Here is a 20711-nt window from a genome sequence, read left to right as displayed (position 1 = left end):
TTTGGATAATGAGAACCATAGCAACTGGGGCCGAATTTCGACGTCTACACAGTGGCGAATCCATCGGAATATGAAAGTTCGGTAATAATAAATGATTTTTGATTATTTAGGAGAAGTATCAATAACAAGGATTCCTGAGCTTAGTTTACGGTCACTTGCTTGAGGAAATTGATAAGAATTATTGCATGTGCGAAGTAGATCGATTTTTAAAGCATACTGTCATAAAATCAGATCGCGGAAAAGAATTTTAATTAAAATTCAGAAGGATTTACGAAGTATCATTGATATTAAAAATATGTAGAATTCCCACCCAGAAAGAAATTCTGAATCCGCCACTGCGTCTAAATATTTAATATCTCTTCCATTTTAGTCCGAATATAAAGATTCATTCGAAATTCTGCTTGGCAAGTTCAATTAGATAATTTTATTATAAATGTTCATGTCAACGTGGACCGAATCCTCGATTAGACTGAGTAAGTATTCGGGATGCAAATTATTTAAAGAAATTAATTCGTTAGTTACAAGAACAAGTTCTTCCACAACCGATTGTGCTGGGATAGAATCTTCTTAGTCATAACATATTTTGCAAATACCTAATTATTGATACTTATATTAAGCAGTTGGTGATGTTCGACGTTCGCATTTTACAATTAAAAGCTATTAATGTAAATAATAGAATTATCCAAGTCGAATCATGAAATTCCCAACGCCCCACTAAAAAGTTTGAAAAACCCCCGCCATTACAATATTTGTTTAGTTGAAAAAATCCAAATGTCCCTCTGATTGTTACAGTATCACGGATGGGAGAACTAAAACTACAGTGAGCGCTATAAAGTGTTCGGCCCAACAAAATCACGTTTGGTGCATTCGGCATTTTCAGCTAAAATAGTCACTCAAACAACACAGCTAGCACATGACGCGGCAGCGTATGCCAATCGACTAATTGGTCACGTTAAAACGGCAATAGAGTGTCGCAGCTGAAGTCAAGACGAAAGAGAGTCAATAGAGAATAGCGAATTACGAAAGCGCCAACCGTGAGCAAATGCAAGTCGGCGTGCGAGCGAAAATTGCTTGGCGGCGAGAAATGCGATTTGGCTATGCGCGATGAACTTGTGTTCGAATACAGGCATCCACAGGCACACACACGCAAACAACTGCACGGCAAAAGAAGTGTGTCTAACCCGCGCTGCCCTCATCTCTAACGCAACACAGCGGCGGTCTCAGCGACTGTTGCTGCGACTACTCGCCATTAGCCCCTCAGTGTACATGCAAACATGTACTCCATTCCACATATACACACATGCAATCTCTATTAAATACTCATGCATTTCACATTGCTTCAAATACACATGTCTGTATGTTTGGATGTGAGTTTGTATGTATGGCGGTATGTACCCGGTAGCCCCATCGACTAATGCACACGCACACTAGCGCATTGCGGATTGTTGTTGACTATTGCCTCTCAAGATACAGCACATAATTCACATGCATACATATGAACCAAATGCAACAACAATTCGTATGGTATGCGCAGCCTTGAATTAGTTCGCTGCACTCGCGTGACGATATATAGCAAACGGCGATTGGTGGAGGAAGAAGCGGGTGCGAATGAGTGGCGGTATCGGCAACCAGCCGCACACACAATCTCCGCTCCTCCCAGCACCGACCCCCATTTATACAAACTGCCGGCCTGCATTGCCCATATGTATACGTGTGAGTACAAGTATGTAGGCATCTATGTACGTGGTTTACTTCTTCTTTCCTTTTGCTTTTCGTGCCTTTCCTCACCTTTCGCCATATATTGTACAGTTGGCGTCGCTGCTTGCTGCACAGCAATGAGTGGATGCGCGACGCATGCATCGTTGCGATTCGTTGGCTTTGTTTTGTTCGGACTGGGTTGACTTGTTAATAGCAGTGACTGAGCGACTGTTGCAGTCGCGTTCAGTTGCGGCAGAATCAAGTTAGGCGATTACAATCAAAAGTTTTGTGACTATTACTACTATTGTTGTTTCGCTGAAGTTGGATTTCAAAGTGTAGTGTTGGCGCTAAAACATGCGTTGACAAAGGGGCTGCTTAACTGTTGCGACTCCGCACAACAAATAGCATCATCGTTCTTCACTGCAACCGAACTACTCTGCTGATAGCTTGGTACAATAGGACAACCGAAATGCACACCAACAACAATAACAATCTTCTTTAGAAGGTAATCAATAATTTTATTTTTGGTAATTTTGCATTTCACAGGACGATTGTAATATTTTGATGAATGTTAACACGATAATATGTAAAAGTATATAATGAGTAGATCATCTATTTAAATTTATTTTATTAATTTCTGTTGCCACCCGTCTCAAAAATATCTTTTTGTCTTTTTGCAATATTCACTTGTGTTTCTGTATTTAATTAATTCAAAACTTTCGAAAACTTTAAAAAAAATATTTTAAATTAAATACTCGTTAATTTACTTTAACTTGTAATACAATTTCATAAAATGATCTACTAAATAATTATTATAAATCGCAGCTTTTTAAAAATATCTGCCACAGAAGTCTTTCCTAAACAAATTTATGTTTCATATATATTCTGACTATGTAAAGTTATAGCTTTTTCATAAATTTAATTAAATAAATAGTGTTAGAAGTTGGTAACCCTTTTCGCAAATATTTTTAATTGCTTGCTTTAGTCTAAGGCAAATCTGCAGAGCCTTCCATCGAATTATACAAAAAATAGTTTATTTCAGGACCCGGGTAGATCCCCCAATCTCAACCCCTCTCTCGTTCACTGAATCTGAATGTTTGGTATGGACGTGTTTTATATACTGAGATACAAAAATTTGAGATAAACTTGTTAATTCTGATATGTAGTACAAAATATTGATCAATTATGTATGGACGATCGAAAAACGATCTGATAATTAATAGTTTTACAGCTGCAGAATGTAGTGAAAAATTTCTAATGTCGAATGCTTCCAGCAATGATTATCTGCATATAATCATCACAATATATTATATTAGAAAGTTATGTTGACAATTTTGAGACAAAGTTATGTACTCATTATGGAGTCTGTCCCGCGACCACACCACATCTGAAATTAAATTTCCAAAATTTTTCATTCCATATATTATATGACTTTTTTTGAACGAAAAGTTTGTGTTTTTGAAATACTATAATCCACCGAACTACATTAAAATAAAATTTTTATTTACCAACATTACCTTGTAAGACAAAACGTTTTTGTTTTAGTTATTCTCTTAAAAAATCTGGTAACTTTAGAGTGGATTTTGTTTGGGTTCTTCGAATAGTTAACTTCTAAAGAGTGGCAGAAACGATTTTTATTTAAGGAAGCAGATTTATATTTATCGAAGGCATTTTTTTCAAATAACCATTAGATGACTAAGATATTCTTATAAGCAATAATTATGTTCAAGATAAAGTTAAGCTATTGCATATCATTTTTTCTCTCTGTAAGAAGTTTAAGGAGTTTTATACCAGATATGGAGAGCCGACTATACTTATTGGATATTAGAAGCACATTCGTCCGGCGTACGCTCTTGAAAGTATTTTAACTTCATCCATACATAGAAACTTAGAACTAAAAGAATTATACGAGAATATATTATGCAGAATAAAAATGCGCGTAAAGAGCAAATCTATATCATGTATGCATACATATATACACCAAAACAGAGAATTTTTAGAATGTGATTGTGCATCTGGCCTAGACCTAGAAAAGGAAATTTTGCTACCGTTGTTGCTAAAAGCTTTTTCTGTTCAACAATTCAGCGATTTATGCGACTGTCGATGTGGTGGTTGTTGTTTTGGTTTGAGTTGTTGCTCTTTGCATTTGCAATGCAATTCATTATTTATTCTCCTTCCTCGCAATTTAAAAATATGCCTAAGAAAACATTAAATTTGCGCGAGCAAGTGAATACAGGTCGGACGCTTGGTGGGTGGACGGAAGGTTGTTGGTGTGAGCTTCACTGCTTGTGCGACTGATTTGGCTCTGCACTTCATTAGTAATATTGTCGACGCGACAACACAGGGTGTGCAAATATTAGCGTATTCTCTAACACCTCGTCAACCCACTCGAACAAATAATTGATAAAGCTGCGACCTACCGCAACATAAGCAATCGAAACTGAAAGTTTCTACTAAATGTATTAAATGCACACAGTAAACTGGAATGATAGACACTCTTATCGCAATCAGTCGCTATTACAATCGAAGTATGGCTTCGTCAGAAATAATAAGTGATATGTGACAGTGAGCATAGCTTTTATAAACCTTACGACTAAGAGTTATGCTGATAGATACTGATTTATGTACATCCAAATTTCCTAAATCAATAAAAAACCTTTAATTTTTATGTATATGGGACATTCCATCGAAAATTTACATCCAAAAATTTTTCTCGTACAAAAATTTTTTTTTTTTCTTTGAGTTAAAATATTGGACACGTATTTTTATTTTTATTTCAACTCAATATGAAAAATGTTAGAATTATCAATTTTCAACGCTGGAATAAAGTACTTTCAAAAACTTGCGTATACGAAGAAAAGTGTTTCAATATAAAAATAACTAGTCAGCCTAGTATTCACGGTTTCTTCTTAGCTTTCCAATGAGATACAGGGTGGCACACGAAACAAACCGTAATAACTTTTTTTTTGATCAATTTTTTCTATTGTATAGCAAATATAATTTTATTGTATAGCAAATTTTATTTTATTTTATATAATTAATTATTTTTAAAAATTATGGACCGTAAATGCTCAGCCACGCATATGCGACACCTAATTAGAAAATTATTCATTGAGGCCTGAAGGGTAGAAGTCGGGATGTACTCAATTATCGATTTCCGCCTTCGGCGGACTGCTGGGTAAAAAAACTCATTCAACATCTTTAAATAACGGTGCTCATTGATAGTTGCTGTTACACTATCCAAACTATCTTATCGGTATCCCAAACATTCATTTTTAAAAAATTTAAATAATAACCGGCCAAATAAAAAAAAGTACGTCGATTACTCACACAGGAAAAAGTTAGTACGGTTTGCGTTTGTAGCACGATTCGTGAACCACCAGGGTTGAATTTTTTTAACTTCTTTTTTATAAACGAAAGATAATTTATTTGTTTATAAATTTTTTTTTTTTTAAAGCTATATTTATTAAGTTTTTTTTAAAGAAAAAAGTACTTCAGGCTCTGCAGTCACGACTGTATAAATTTGAGAATAAAAAAACAGCTCACTGCGCTATTCGCAAACGCGAGAGGCATAGTTTCAAAAAATTGTCAAAATTACAATTTCGTACGATCCACTCCGAAATTCATAAGCTAATTATGATCTAATTCAGTGTTATCCACCGAACCGAACTGACGATATTCCACCATTTTTACTAAACGCGGCACTGAAATCTAATAAAATACACGTGTAAAGGCATGCAACTGCAGAAGGATACTAAGATTCTACGAAATTCAAAGAAATCTGATTGCAAACTTCAAGTCTCTTATCTCTTATCCAAAGAAACTACTTAATTACTCAAAATGGAAAAAAACGTATCATCAAAGAATTCCAAATTGAACTTTTTATTGGTTACGATTCTTCTTCTTTCTTAAAATTTCTTTCGAAACGTTAACTTTGGTTCACCGAAGCTGTAATACCCTTCACAAATACAAAAGATTACTTGCAAAAAGTTTGATCGGTCAGCTTGTATGGCAACTATGCTATAGTGACTCGCTCTGAACAATTTCTTCGGAGATTACATTGTTGCCTTAGACAATAACCCATGCCAATTGTTCTATATAAGCACTTGACTCCGATCGTTCAGAATCTAGAGACTAGTTTGTATATAAGGTGCGTACCAAAGTAAACGGTAAAAAAGGAACAATGTAAACTCTAGTGGCGCCATCTATATGTCGACTAGTGCGTTAGAATCTGCTATCCTTTATCGACTTCCAGTAAAAATTTCATGACATTTCATCTACTGGAAGTGAAGGTATTGCGTTTTAAGTGTCAGTATGTTTTGGTCATCGGTGCGAAAATGAGCTTCGAACAAAGAGCCAACATTAAATTTTGTTTTAAAATTGGTAAAACTTTTTCCGAAGCGTTTCAATTGATGAAACAAGTTTATGGCGATAAATTCCTATCCCGTAGCAGAGTGTACGAGTGGTTTCAACGTTTTGGTCGTGAGGACATAAATGAGAAATGAGCCGAAACCCCAAAAATCGCGCCTGGAGAAGTCAAAAGTGAAGACAATACTGATTTGTTTTTATGATTCCAAGGGTATTGTCCACAAAGAGTTTGTTCCACCCGACCAAAACGTTAAGGCGGTATTCTACCTTGGAGTTTTAAAGCGTTTGGTGCGCCATATTCGATGTGTTCGGCCCGAATATCGCGAAGATGAAAGTTGGCGTTCGTTGCACGATAATGCGCCGTCTCATCGATCGACGCTTGTGCGCACCTGATATGGCACCGTGCGACTTCTATCTTTCTAGGGGCAACGAGCTAAAACAATCTGTATTAAATCAGAAGGAGACTCTTTTGAATAAAATTAATTGATTTTGCCGATAAAACCATTTGTTCTGTCGTTTTTTTTAAAGTCCTTTTTACTTTGGAACGCACCTTGTATACTCGTATACAGACGGACGAAAAGACAGACGAACATGACTAAATCAACTGATCATTAATGTAGATTTGAGCTTCTAAATGTAAATTTGAGGCGTAATACAAAGCCTCGAACTTTATTGTAGTATTTTCGATGAGATACAAAAACAAATGGAATGTACAAAATAAAAATTACAAGAGTGGTTGATGCCTGACAGTGGACTGACTGCCCGTTCATATTCTTTTCTGTTCGTTCATTTTCTTCGTCATATGTCGTCTAGTGCCTGATTGAAGCTTCTTTTTTAATCAACAAAATCGCGGCTTCAAGATAGTTTTTGCACATTTTCGAGAACAAACCAACAGTTAATTGTTTATAAAACGCGAGATAAAAAAGCTCTTTGACCAGGCACTAGTTTTTAATGTTTTGTATTATTATAATTACAGAACTTTTATCTCATATAGTTTCCATAACTGAAAGCAGTTATGTAAAAATAATACTTGTTCTTGCGATACCAAAATAGATACTCGTAGTGACTCAAGACGCAAACCTAAAAGAAAGGGTTTCATTGAAATGTTTTAATTATATTTAGTCGAACTTTTTTGTCTTTGGTCCAAGATTCCGTTGCTACACATGCACAAAAATGCTTCAAGATTTTGATTTCATTACATACATACATAAAACGAAGGCGGGATAGAGGCGAAGTCGGGGACGGGCTCCCAGTCCTGGAGTTCTCAGGATGGCCAGATGTTTTGCCACAATATTTTGCAGATCTTTTTCTCCAACAATTCACTGCAATACATATATATTTGTATTGGGTTGTTCTTTAACTAAAAGCGAGAAAACTGAAAAAATAGTTGGCTTTGAATTATTGTTTCACAAAACTAATAAATATATCATTTTGTTTGTTTCCCAAATATTTCGTTGCTTCAGTGTGGATCTTTTTATTTACATGAATACCTCAGTTGAGCTGAGAGAACAAAAACTTGACTTGCAAAGAGAAAACGAACTTTTGTAAAGGGGGACTGTAAAAACCTGGAAACGCAACTTTTTATTTTAGCAAAACACACCCTGCCCTACGCAACAGTAAGGAAAACTTGATGTTTGTACATAGCACATCATTCACTTCCTCTCAGTCGATGATTCGCTTTACATGTCGACCAATAGTGATATAAATTATATAAATATTATTATTAAATAGCGGAATTTTCTTATGTTGTTGTTGTGTATTTTATAAAATAATTTGTAATTATTACCAAAGGTCACATTTTCCCTGAACATTTATTTTGTCTTTGCTTGTTTGGTTTGCAAGATAACATTTATATGGATAAGTGCTATTTTAGACCTAAAACGAAATATGCACTCAGTTGTAGCGGCTAGTTTGCTAAATCGTTAGATAGTTTTAAATAAATAATTTTGAATTTGCTTTCACACACACAAATTATAACACCTAATTCTCTAATATTTTCCTGAAAGAAATACCCTCTGTGAACCACATAACCAACGGCCGACACTCACGTCAAATGCACAGCAAATGCAGCAATGAATTTGTTTTTTAAAATTGTTCAGCCTTGATCTCATTCGAACTTCCGAGTGGTACCACTGCACCATAACAAACCACGTCGCTAATGGTCACCCTGTATGCCGACTATGCGTTGCGAGTCGACAATTTGTAATATTTTAGCATGCAAACCGTTTATTAACATGGCGATGGCGCTGGCGGTTGAGGGGAACGCTGTAGTGTGCACCATATTATACGGGCATACACACCTTAACACTTCAACGCGCGTCAATGTGCGCTGCCTGCCGCTGCGTAACTGCAGCAAATAAAAAGCACCAAAACACAAGCTGCAAAAACGCACAATGAATTCGAAAAGCGCAAACGTCAATGCACAAACACAGCAACCAAACCAAAAGCACTGAAAAATGAACGAAAATGTGCAATTGAAAAATGTTTTTCTATCGAGTGTAATATTAGAATGCACAAACATTGCATGGGTGGTGATCGGGGGACGCGGCGCCGTCAACATAGAAAACTTAACGCACAAGCAGACGAACCAACATTCTGTCAGCCGAACCGACGTGTGAACGAGCCGACGGCTGGACGTGTAGACAAATGGGGGAATGGCTGTTGTGTTCGAATATGAGCGTACGGGGGTGGGTGGTGAATTGGAAGGCCGTCCGAAACGAGCAGTCGTTAGTCGTTTCGATGACTGCTTTGGCATGCACCGATAGCCCACTTACATATTAACAAACACACATACACATGTAGAAACAATGCATGCGATTTACGTGGCTGCCACACCAACTGCCCGACTGCCTGGTTGGGTGACTGTCGACGGTCGGCTAACGAAGCGGGACCGGCGGTACAAACGGAGCGCATGTTGTCCATGTCCCCATTTGAGTCAAGTGACGTGCTATCTGTTGCCTTCTCTCAGAACTTTGACTCTATCAGTTGAATGTCGTCGCTGCTGCCGGCTGCGACGGTGACTACTTCTGATGGAGGCGCCGGCGGTGGTGGCGGTGTCGGTGCAGGCGCTGGCGCGGCAACGAGCTATGGTCGCGTCTAATGCCAATACCCCAAAGCACTGCCATTGCCATGTATTCATGCATTGTTGTTGTTGCAACTTGTTGTTTGTTTTGTGGATGTGCGTATGCATGTTGTTGCATTTATTGCTTGAATTGTTTTTACTGTGATAATAGTTGCTATTGTATTTGTTGCAATTTGTTGTCACATTTTACGAATTCACTAGTAAGATCACTAATTGATCTCACTATGCGGCTCGTGAATCCCGCCCGCCCTTCGACGGTCCGTTCAACCGCGTGCATATGTATTCTCCAATTATGCAGATATATACACATACATACATGCACATGTGTGCAATAATAGTGTTTATGCACATACAAATCACCATATGCTTGTCATTGTTGCCGTTGTTGCCGTCACTGCATGACATTCAGTGTCACTGTGTCTATTATTATTATTTTTATATTTTTATAGCTTTGCCACTTCTCCGCGTTTGCTGTAGTTTCACTGAATGCTTGCCACAAACAATATCAGCAACAGCAACTGCAACAAAAACAAAAACATTAAACAAACTGTACATACGTATATTTGCCTGCATTGTTGCTACTGCTATTTATGTTGCTATTTCTAATAATCACACATGTATACACATGCCTGTATGTGTGCGCCTTGAAAATGAAAATGCAGCCAACAAACTTTACAATTTTACAATTAATAGTAGATCTACATATGTACATGAATGAATGTGTGCAAAAAGTCGATGGCTTAGACACAACAGCCAGTGGAAACGCCTGACTGGTTGAATTTCTACTACGTTTCTCCTTCGAGACACCCCACCCAACCGCCTTTCATAGTAGTTAGCGGCTTGGACAGATGGTTAGCTGCTTGACTGCTTGTTTTATTGCTTGGCTTCGTTGGATTTGCAAGATGTCCGCGTGTTGGGCACTTTCCCTCTCATTGCTTTCCATTCCGTGCTACTACAAGTTTTTGCTCTTCACTAAAACGCCAAGTAAGATGCTGACTGCCAATCGCATTTTTAACTGTGATAAGTATCTACACATATGCACATATGTACATATGTAATAACTACATAAATGTATAATACGATGTACATTTTTTGCTCGCTGGCTCAGTTGCCGCTAGTCTGCAATCTTCATTTGCCGCTATGAAGTTTTTTGGGGAAACTCGTCGCAATATTTGTGTGAAGCCGTTTCGCTAGAGGTTACTCATACGCAGCGTTTCCCTCAAATATTATATTTAAGAGACTTATGAGTTACATATGCGGTGTAAGCCTCAAATAATTATTTCCTTTATATTGTTATAGTTCAAAAACTATTTATTACATATTTATGTTTAGATGTTAGTATAATGATATTTGATTAAAACTGTTACTGGTTAATACCTGAGGAGGTAAAGTATAATATTTTTACTGGAGAATCAAATAAGCAATAAGAAGGAAATTGGTATCTTAAGTTTTGCATGCGATTTACAATTTTCGGTCTTCAAAGGGCTGGTGGACTCTTTTTCAAATATATGACAATTCCACTATCAATCTATTCCCAAGTTAATGATTTATTTTATCAATTTGAAAAAGTGAAAGATAAATTGCACCAAAATCTAAGTTTGGAGATCAAGCGCAGAATAACTCTTGTTAGTAGGTGTTACTTTGAAATCGGTAGGCAATTGAGAAGCAGATCACTCTCTCAATGAACAGAAATTACGCTCTTTAAGTCTGTTATCATTCCCGTCCTAGTTTACGGCGCAGAAACATACAGATATCGAACAGAGATAAGAAATCCCTTGAAGTATTCGATGGTACTGTTCTCTGTAAGGCCTTTGGAGCCGTCCGCATGAGCAAAGAGTGTCGAAGAAGATGGCACCACGAACTCCATGAGCTCCACGACGGCATAGATAACTATTAAACGCATAAAAACCAACAAAATCGACTGTTTATGTCATGCCGTACTCATGGAAGACGATGCTGTAGCGAAAAGTCCCTTCAATTCGAGACCCATGTATGATCAACGGAAGCATGGGCGCCCACGCATCTAATGGAAGAACCAAGTGCATAAGGACCTGCCCGCACATTGGACGTGCAACCAGCGTGGCCTCGCAAAGTATAGACCGACCCACGGCTCTATCGTCAGAGAAGAAAAAGAAGAAGATGGAATACCTCAAATTTGTTCGTTGTTTGGATATTTACCTACTTCAATATACTGAATGTTCATAATTAAACCAAATGCGAGTGCAAACTATATACATATAAACATATCTACTCGTATATGAAAAGCTAGCCAAGCATGAATACAAAGTAGCATGAGCCCCAAATATACTTGTGTAGAAATGAAAAACGGGTCAGTAGATCATCCTGATTTTAAGTGTGTTTAATAAAATTAAATTAAAAGCCAATTTGACTTTTCAATAAGCTCACATATATAGACTTGTGGGTCCAATTGTTGTCTGAGTGGAGTTTCATTGTAACTTTCCGAAGACATTTGCCCGGCCACCTATTCGGCCGACTAGGCTAAGAGGCCGCCAAGCGCACTCGCTTGTTTATTTACTGCGGTTGTTGTTGAAGAGTTTTGCATTTCTATTTTCCAATAATTTCTCGAAAAAAATGTTTGCATCACTTTTAGTTTCGCTTTTTTATTGGAAACAAAAAAGTTTACGATTTCATGTGGAGTATTTTAGTTGCACAGATTTTGTTGCTGGCAACGCTATTGTTTACAACTAACTAGCTGGCTTGCTGGCTATTTGGCTGATGACTCGCTGGCAGGTTTATGTTTTCCATTTCCACTTTGGTATGCGAGCGTGTGCGCGAAATTCACTTCACTTTCATTATGAAGCGATGCGATGCAACCGGTTGCAATTCTACTTTGGCGCTAACTGTCTGTTGCTGTTGTTTTCTGCTGTCTGGCTGCAGTTTAGTACGGTGTAACAATTTCAATACTGTCCCCTTCCCGCTGCCGCTCCTAGTCCACACTCCACTCTGTTGGCATAGTCATCAACAGCGTCATTGCCATATCTGGGCGGCGATGAGTCGGTGAGTTTTCATGCCACGTTAGCTTGTTACCAACAAAAACAACAACAACGTAAAAAGCAATGATAATAACGTCAACAATCAGCAATGAAAAGTTGTTACACAGCAGCATAGCAAAAGCAAAAGCAAAAATTCACTATCGCTATCACTTCAGCGCCTCTTTCGTCGCCTCAATCATCTTAGCTAATTTTCATGCAATTTTACTTTTATTTTGCTTTTACCGCCGTTACTTGTGCGGCATTGTTGCTTTTCTTTTTCATACTCGTTGCATTGTACTCGAATCGCAAAACACCAATGGCAACAGCTGCAACAACAACAATTGTAATAGCACAACGTTACAACGAAGAAAATGTTGCTGTTGCTGCTGCAGCAGCAGAGAAAAACGAAAGTTTTCTAGTCCATAATGTAAATAGAAAGTGCAAGTGCAGTAACCAATTGAAGTCACAGTTAACCTATAAAAATAACTAGTCATTATATACAAACACATGCTTGTGTATATATGTATGTAAATATGATATAAATGTATTTGGTATGTGTTGGGTTCGACTTTGCACATGCAGCTGGAGGCAGGCTCACACGGATGCACACAGAAATGCCGCTACGAATATGAGGGAAACTTTAGTTCATAACTAGACCTGTGCAGATCAGCAATCTGAAACAAGTGTGGCCATTAAAGCGCCTAACTCGTATTTCTCATTCCAAAAATGCATAAAATTGCATTTTTTATGGAAAAAACTAATATATTGGTAAAAAATCAAACTTTTATATTAAGTTTGGCACGAAGACTGTATAAAATATAAATTATCAGCAAGACGAGTTGAGTCGATTTAGCCATTTTCATCTGTCTGTCTGTCTGTTCGTCTGTATACACGCAAATTAGTCGCTTAGTTTTTCAGATATCGATCAGAAATTTTGCGCACGTCCTTTTCTTTCTCAGAAGCTGTTAAATTGTCAGAATCGGACTGCGATATCGGACCACTATAGCATATAGCTGCCATACAAACTGAATTACCACAATCAAGTCTTGTATGAACAACTTTTTCATTTGAGGAGATATCTATATAAATTTTTTATGAAACCGACCAATCAAAATCAAGTTCAAGTCTAAGGAATCTTTTGAAATTTTCTTAAGGGTAGCTTGGGTGCAACGGAAATTAATGTTTTTTCTGCTTTTTATGAACTTTGATCAGGTCGAATGAAATCGTAACATATATTCGAGAGTAATTTATACCCTTGTTTGAAATTAATAATAATTTATTTTCACTTCTGCATTATTTGTTAAATTTTTTTATTATTTGCGTTAATAACGGGCGACTGGGAGTATGTATATAGCAATTAGTAGAAAATAAACGGCAACAAAGGCATTTTTATAAACCTTCGCTCTCAAGTATATTAAAAGGTTAGTACGACCCGATGACCCGTTTTTCAATCGGGATATCTTTAGGAATCCTCGTTTGCAGGTAAATCTCGAAACGAAATAAATGTTTAGACTACAGAACAGTTTTTTCGAAAGCATTCACAGCTCAGCAATTCGGTGGCAAAAACCAAAAACATCCAACTTGTAAGTAGTGACATTATGAAACTTATTAGAAAACATCTTATATCACCACTTTTATGTTATTGATACTTGAAACTTTGGACCATTTTATTGTAGTTAAACCAACCTTAAAAAAACTTAGCAGACGCTAATTACCATTTCGACTTTCAACAATTTACTTGACAATTGATTCAAACACTAATATGGTAAATACGCTTTTAAAGCACTTCAAACTAAAAAGTGAAAATAATTCCTTATATAAACTGACAGTATGTTAATATTGACCGAAAAATACTATTTTTATTGTGAGAAAAGTGTGATATGCTAGATATACGAAAAATATGGCACAAACCATCCCACGCTTTTCTCACAATAAAACAATATATACAATTTTTGACTTTTTACACCTCCTCATGTATAATAGCTCTGATTTTCCTCACAGCGTATGGCAAATTTGGTTGAGTTAGCTTTAGCGGTTTGGAAGATATGCATGTACATTAAACCATTTAGGAAACGGAGCTACGCCCACTTTAAAAAAACTTTCGGTAAATAGGTGTCGCTTGTTACCGCGAGATCCCCTGTACCAAATGACACTTTGGTATCTTATTTAAGTGTCTAGTTATGACACTTTATAGGTTTTCTTTTAATGGCGTTTTGTAGGTGTGACAGTGGTGAACATACACACATACAAACACACAGGTGAAGCTAATAAAAGCGTTATAAAAGGAGCTTTAAAACAAAACTCCTTACGTATGGTATCTCCGATACTTCATAAAAAATATATCACCGTGTTCTAAGCAATTTGATTAATAGGTATCTCAGGCAAGTAATTGTTCCAGTGGCAGAAAACCTTCACCAAAAAATTTTGGGGAACGCTGTCAAGTTGACAGTCCTTAGCGTGATAAAAACGCACGTTCATTTCGGTTACCTAGACCTGACTGTCGTTGAAAAATTCGCAGATTTCTGTTCTAGCAAATTCACTGCTGTATTTTACTGAGACTAAATAGAATTGAACTGGAATGTGTTAGAACTAAATTTGCAAGATGTTTTGATTAGCTGATTCGTCAGACTGGAAGCTACCTCTATTGAAATACCTTCGGACATGTCCTTGTTTATATAATAATTGTAAAAGTTTCTATAAAATACTGTTGACTGTTGCATTTTCGATGGTTTTTGTTTTGCTTTCTCCAATTTCGCTGTGGTTTCTTTGAGCTCACAATCGTATTTCAAAGGTCTTCTACGCAGACGATATTAAACAGCTTGAACAAATACAAAAATACATTTATAATATTCGTTGGAATAGAGATGTAAAGCCATTTTGGAAATAGCTACGTATTTTTTACAGTTATCTTTGAGTCTACACAAGCAAATTTTGCTTTTGTTTTTAAATGAGTCGGTGCCGGATGGCGGTCAACTGTTTTCGATTTTTGTGGTAAACACGGTTGCGAATTACCAAGCTCTACAAATTGCAAGTAGCAATGTCATTGGTAAATGCATATGCGAATAGAGAAGTGAAGTTACATTGGCATTGTCTTGCAAAGCTGCAAAATCATCAAAAAATTAACCTTTCAACAAAAACCAAATAGTACGATATTTTCGTTTTATTTTTTTTTTTTTTATATATAATTATACTTACTCTTTATAGGCATATTATCTGTATGAGGGGCGCTATGATCAAACTTTTTTATCTAATTCTGACTATCATATACCCTAAAAATATATTTACAGACATTGATAAAATATTGGAGGTTCAACTTTCAAAAAGAAGAACCTACCATCAGTGTACTCAAGAGGAACATAGCGAAGCCCAAAAGGGTTAAACACTATATTGATCTAAATTAGTTTTAAATACATATAGTTAAGATTTTGTTACTTATCTTTACCCTTTGGAGATTTTTTCACAAACCTTGCCCCGTTGGTTAACATTTGGTACTTATTAGACTATGTTCACACGAGGCACAGGTCTATTGTCGCACAAACAACTTGGCTACAAAAAGTGGACGATGAGAAAAAACGAAAAGACCGTGCCGCTTATGTTCGGGTGGCACGCTTCGAGTTGTTATTCTTAACAGTTTGCTGCTCGGTGCATTAAATGGAAATTTAACTAAAAAAAACAAGTTACTTGAAGCATAAAATAATGGGTTATGAAAGAAGACGAAACTCGTAACTACTCCAGACCCTAAAATAATGGTGTGTTCACTGTTGTTAAGAATGGTGTGGACTACTAAAATTTGAAAAAAATATATATCTGAATGTTTATTTTAATATCTGTAATAAACTCGCTCCACTCTTAAAACATTAATTTATCACAAGTGACACAACCGACTTGATTAAAGTATTCAATCGACAGTAGAGTGTGGACAGACAAAAAGCAACAAGATGTGTTATTCCAGTAATCAATTCTAACAATACTTTTATTTAAGAAATATTTGTGACTACAAGTACTTCTATACTTTTCCTAAAATGTTATGTAGTATATAGACGGCGATAGCCCTCTACTTTCTTATATACTTGTAGTAAAGTTTAATTAACTAAATTATTAGCAATATCCAAAAACCGTACAGTTGTAAATACTGTCTGGCCTTTACTGAGTTGATTCTAATGACTTTTGCTGCATTCTATTATTTGTATCTCTACACATGTATATTTCGTTAATATATATTTACATATAAATATTTGACAACATGGTAGAAAGAGAACTAAGCGTGTGTTATATCGTAACAGGTCATTCACTGCTAAATGTTGTCTCGTTCATGACTCACCTATATAATTTCTTCTCAAATCTAAACACCCAAAATACGAGTCAAAAAATTGTCGTATTCATCGACCGTATACGTATGTATGTATGCGTTAAAGTGTGAATACTACAAGCTTGTAAATACGAGTTCGTATGTGTACAAACAAAGTCGAGCGCAGCCAAGCCAATAAGAGCTGTTAAGACATTCAACCGGAAAGGGAATTGGGGAATGAGTAGGAGATGTCTGTCTGTTAACTAACGTCTACGCAAACAATTTTAAAACGGCAATTTATGCGCTTGTGTTTCCATTCTAACTTGTGTTTATGTATGCATATATAAACATGACAATCTAAAGATACAAACCTGGGTAAGCTTACGAATATGGTACGTTTAAGCATTTTCGAAATGGTTGGGTACTTCGAAATAATATTGCAAACTGCGATCAGTAGGAAGGAATTGGATGAAAATCGGGGGGAAACCTTATAAATATTGATTTTTTTTCAGAAAATATTATAAAATTACGTCATTTGCTTAGCAATAAAGTGGTCAATAATGATATTTATAACTTAGACAGGTTCTTTAGGTTGAATCGAATCAATATATGAAATTTGAAATTACCATAGATTGTAAGATTTTAGTACTAGATTTAAATTATTTAAAAGGCGTGTACACTTAAAAAAATTAGCTTGTTATTTTTGGCTTGCAATTATCTTAATTCCACTTACTCGTCTTGTTGTATATATGGTATTTGACTCCATATACACGAACATCCCTTTCTTAAACAGTAGTATTTATTGGGGTCGCTGGTTCGTTGATGGTCATCTGTCTGTCACCCTAGTTCTGTTCAACTTTCTTTATATTTTATTTTATGCTTTATATTTCGCATTTCGGCATTTGCACGACTACAACAAAGGAAGTTGAACTAGTCAATCGCCGATGTGTATGTGTGTACATATGTATTGCATTATTTCTTATAATATTTATCAATGCACTGGGCTATCGTCCCACTAGTGTTGAAATAACGTCCAATTCGCGTTGGAACCTCTCAGGTCAACCAAGTTACAAAGGCAAATACACATATACATATGTAAATAGATATTTGCACCCAACTGAAGGCAACTTTATGGATGCGGCCGAATCGAAAGTGAGGGTAAGGAAGAGAACATTGCGTGTTTGAAAGCCGAACTAATCTCTACTCGGGCGCTAGTCACTCGTTAACGGAAAGTGAAAATTTTCGCAACGCTTCGGTCGTCTCCGTCGTCGGTCTGCGCTAGCGCAATGATGCAGCAACAGCAGAGACTGCGGAGCTTAGACATAAAGACACACTTACATACATTGTTGGTAGCCCCAAACATGCCGCACTTGCCGATGTGGATGGTATAGCACAGCACAACTGGTAATCACAGCAATAACATCATCATCCTCACACACATACATATGTAATGAAAAGGGTACCCTGCAACAGCGCCATTAATAAGAGAAAGACAAATACGTAGTACAATTCGGGCTTCCTTAAATTTTTGTTGTTTTTCACTTAGATTGATATTTCATGTACATTTGTATCTGCCTTTTAGGGCTTCGTCTGCTAGACTACGACAAGCCAGCAACAACAATGAGAACAGGAACTCTAAAATTGAGAGGAAATACCAGGTGGTCTAGCTGCAGAACTAATTTTCAAAAGTCAAGAGCTATTAGCCGACCCAATAACCTTACTTCCAGCATCAGTAATCTTTTATTATATTATCGCTAGGAAATAAGCTAGCTATAAAAATACAGCTAAATAAGTAACTATAAAAATACAGTTTCGCGTAACTAAACACTCGTTACTTCGGCCTTGTCACTGGTCACGAAGTACACCGCTGATGAATGAAGTATGACAATGTTTAATGCTACTCCAAATTATCATCTTCAAACATCTAAGTAGTGAAGGTAAATTATGGTTGTTTGGCTCTGTTTTCCAATTTTATTTATATTCAGATTCAGTTATTATTTACTAAAATTTCTTTTATGAGAACAATGCTCTCTCACCTCTAATCCTTTGCATAGCGCAATGCTCGATGTATTTATACTCTCGCAACCTGTTGCTACAGAGTATAATAGTTTTGTTCACCTAACGGTTGTTTGTATCACCTAAAATTAATCGAATTAGATATAGGGTTATATATATATAAATGATCAGGATGAAGAGACGAGTTGAAATCCGGGTGACTGTCTGTCCGTCCGTCCGTCCGTGCAAGCTCTAACTTGAGTAAAAATTGAGATATCTTTATGAAACTTGGTAGACATGTTTCATGGTACCGTGAGACGGTTGGTATTGCAGATGGGCGTAATCGGACCACTGCCACGCCCACAAAACGCCATTAATCAAAAACAAATAACTTGCCATAACTAAGCTCCGCAATAAGATACAAGACTGTTATTTGGTACACAGGATCACATTAGGGAGGGGCATCTGCAGTTAAAATTTTTTTTTTAAAAGTGGGCGTGGTCCCGCCTCTAATAGGTTTAATGTGCATATCTCCTAAACCGCTAATGCTATAATAACAAAATTCACTGGAAGCAAATATTTTTAGCACTTCTATTGACGGTGTGAAAATAGTTGAAATCGGGTGGCAACTCCGCCCACTCCCCATATAACGTTACTGTTAAAAACTACTAAAATCGCGATAAATCAAGCACTAAACACGCCAGAGACATTAAATTTTATCTCTGAGATGGTATAAGATGACTTTATAGGAACCGCGTTCAAAATTAGACAGTGGGCGTGGCACAGCCCACTTTTAGGTGAAAACCCATATCTTGAGATCTGCTCAACCGATTTCGGTGCATAACGTTCTTTTCATGTTTCTATGTCATAGTGCGAAAATGGGCGAAATCGGACTACAACCACGCTTACTTCTCATGTAACACCATTTTCAATTCCATCTGATTCTTTCACATTCCACTATGCAAATCAGGTAAAAATGATTATATCGGAGTAAAACTTTGCGTGAATAATGCAATTAAAGTATGCCACCTTGCGGCCAAAAATTGTCTAAATCGAACCAAAACTGTTCAAACCCCTAAGTACTAAATATGTGGACCCCAGTGCCTATAGTTGACCTTCTACCGAAAATATCAGTCAATCCACAAAGAAATCTCAAACGAGTATACCATTTGACCTTGCGAGAGTATAAAATGTTCGGTTACATCCGAACTTAGCCCTTCCTTACTTGTTCCTATATATTTCCTTTGGGTGTGAAATCGACGCAATATTTCCGAGTGCATAAACCAAACTTCCGCCTCTACCTCAAATGTAGCCGGTTGTTGCAAGTTCTGCTGAACCTGTTCCCAAAGTGCATGCGCGTTTCCTCTGCCTTTCCTTTTGAGTGGCGTGCGCTTCACACACCCATCTAGAATGTAATCGGATGAAGTGGCAGCAGTAATGAACCAACAAATACACAAAAGTACTTTATAGTGTTAATCCATATGTACATGCCTTCGTATATATGAGTACATACATATTTATTCGCATTTGTTTACACACAAATGCAAAATCATTTAAATATAAAATACCAAACACTGAGGTGCATATCGTTGTACTATATCTGTATATATGTACGTATCTACATGCATATACAAGTCGCATACAGTGGCTTCAGCGCAGTGGGTCTGGGTCGCTTTAGTGGCACTGCCGCCTTACGCTGTGCGCTTGCGACTTCGTTTATGTTGTCGGTTTTTCTAAATATACATATATGTTGCTTTCAGTTTGTGTGTACATGTGTTTGACTAACGTCGTCCACGACTGGCGGTGACAGATATGGCATGCATTCAAATAAATTTAAAGCTGTGAAACCAATAAAAACAAGGAACAGCAGGCAGCAACGGCAAATGGCAAGAGCGAACAAGACAAATTTGCACTTGTACTCTGATGTTTAGCGGATGTATTCCCCCTGCGCTCTTCACAGCTCCAATTTACGATTTCCTCTCACATTTATTTCTATGTACATTAGTATTCGTATGATCCCCCTCCCTCCATTTTATCAATATATGAATTCTCTCTCACAAGAAGTTATGATTTTTCTGTCTCTCTCTCTCTCTCTCAAATCCTCAATATCAGCTGTCATTGTTGAACAGTGGTACAAACAATAGAGTCATCAAAATAAATGCACAATTTTATTTTTAATTCATTTGTCAAACTGTATTGAAATAAAAGCCCTCACGGCCCTCACGTTTAACTTACGAAACCTTTGTTGCACTTGCCACACAGTTTGGCTGTTAAAGTAGGTATATAG

Source organism: Bactrocera oleae, chromosome 6, assembly GCF_042242935.1.
Source record: "Bactrocera oleae isolate idBacOlea1 chromosome 6, idBacOlea1, whole genome shotgun sequence".
Classification (NCBI taxonomy): Eukaryota; Metazoa; Arthropoda; class Insecta; order Diptera; family Tephritidae; genus Bactrocera; species Bactrocera oleae.
The sequence above is the reverse complement of the archived record's forward strand: the minus strand, read 5'-3'. Positions refer to the sequence as shown.